Consider the following 2,354-nt stretch of genomic DNA (forward strand, 5'->3'; position numbering starts at 1 on the left):
AATGCTTATGGATTGTAACCATATGGATCAAGCAACCAATATGGGGGGGAAACATGTATGTACTGAAATCCTCCAAAAGAATCCTTAAAAAATCGTAGTACATTGTCATTGTAAACTTGGGAAAAGGTGTCACAAATTAAACTCCCTTATGGTTAACATTTAACAAAAAAGGAACATCACCTCGATATATAGCTTCTCCAGGCACGGCAAGCATCTCAGGAAACTGACAACTTGCTCCAGGTTGGGGCCGATAGATTCTAGTGCCAAGACCTTCACTGTGCGCAGTTTCGGGGTCAAGCTTGTCGGAATCATTTTCTGGATGACAGACGAACATACATCTTCAAAAATTGGAAATAATGTTAATTTGTAGAAGGAAAGGTAGAAGGCGGTTGTTGTACCTGAACGGGTGTCGATCCAATAACAAGTTCGGAGTATTTGTCAGACGAGTAGCCCACCACTGTCAATTTCGGCGCAGAAATGACATTGATTCTTGTTGGACCTTCTTGATCAACTACAAGTAATCTCTCAAGTGCAGGTGTGTCCTCAATGACCATACCATGGTACACATCTTGTGATGTCTTCTTGCTGCACTAGCAACACACATAAATAGTCCAGAGAGTCATGGAGGTGATGTGGAAGCTACTCAACCCATTGATCGCCTGAAGACGAAGGTACTCGAGTGCAGTACAGCCACGGAGTAGGCGCTCCATGTCACCATTTGGGTGGCGGAAGGCGACGAGCTCGAGGTGCTTCAGTCGTGGTAGAATAAGAGCGGGCGCGTCATTTAGGGGGATGGCAGTTCCTGAACTTGGCGACGCGTAACGTGGGCGTGAGGCGGAGCACGGACGTTGGCAGTGAGCGCATATGCCCATCATCAAAAGTGAGCTCCTCGAGCTGATCTAGGGCGGGGGATCGAAACCAGTAGTCAAGCTTGGCTCGGTCCTTGCCGTTGGAACGGAACTTGCCCATTCTAAGGCCCCTGGTTGGGCCAAGGTGACTGTCGAGGATCTTGGAGAACGCATCCAAGCTTTTGCGATAGCCATGGCAGAGCTCGTGGGTGTCGATGAGGTCGAGAGGGGTGGAGTTCCATAGGGGGCGCCACCACCGGGAAATGACGGTTGTCCGCGCCCCATATTTGATTGGGAGGAGGGAGATGATGACTGTCAACATATCATCGGGGAGGCTGATGATGAGGTCTAGGCATGCTGGAGTCACTTGCGGTTCTTGCTCGCCCCGCCTCCGCTTGTTGTCAGCCCCGTACTCCACCTTTGGAGTCTCCTTGTCAGCGACGCTTTCTCATAGAAGTGGGAGTACAGGGAATATTTAGTTAAAACAGGGCAACAGAAAAGTGTATTGGTAACTAGAAGTTATTAGGTAGGAATATAGTAAGAAAATGGAATAACAATTGGTTGCTTAAATACTACACAATTCATTTGATATTGCTAGGTAACTCAACATGCAGATACTTGAAAAGAAAACTTACTTTGAACAAAGTCTAGACCGATGATATCATCGGGGAAGTTAGCATATATCTCATGACCAGGCTCTTTTATGTGCAGTGCAATTTTAGTGCCAACTTTCAGTACATAAAACTTAGAAATTTCTTTCCAAAGGCCGGTGCCAAAATAGGAGTCACCATGTTCATCAAGTCTTACAGTAGCAACGATTGTAATCCATGGTTTGTGTTCAGTATGACATCCCTGCGGTCTTGATTTTTGTAAAGGGAAAGATTGTGCACTACATATTATGTTGCATAGCAAGGGACGCGCTGCAGAAAATGATAGGATTGTTAAAAAAATATGGTAACATGCAAATATGGGCCCAAATTGAAAGAACTGTACAGCTGTTGAAATCGAAGGACAAAAATCTATAATTAAACAGATAGGGTAAACATGATGTCATGGAAATATGAGAGTAATCGAAAGAACAATACATCATTAATTTGCCTAATATAGAAAGAAGAGGGGAAAATTCCCCTTTGACGTATATGGTGCATGTGGCACCTTTTATCCAAATGTAGCAATTTTTAGTATATGTTCAGGAAAGTAGGCCATGCCAACCGATTTAGGGTGAGATGGAACATACCGCGCACATCCTCAAGTCATGTACGGTGATACGGAACTCCATTCCAAATCAATTGTCAGGTCCTGGCTAGGAATTATTAGCACGAACACTAACCCTAGTCGGATTACTAGCAGAAATGATTTGCACAAATGAAACAACTAATCACTTATCACTTGTACCATTCAAATAATCAATACACTACATGGATCTAACGAAACTTACTCAGATTTCATGGATTGGGAGAACAAAATCATAGGATTTCTATTCCAAAAAGGGGGAGGCAGGAGTAA

Source organism: Triticum aestivum, chromosome 2D (assembly GCF_018294505.1).
Source record: "Triticum aestivum cultivar Chinese Spring chromosome 2D, IWGSC CS RefSeq v2.1, whole genome shotgun sequence".
Classification (NCBI taxonomy): domain Eukaryota; kingdom Viridiplantae; phylum Streptophyta; class Magnoliopsida; order Poales; family Poaceae; genus Triticum; species Triticum aestivum.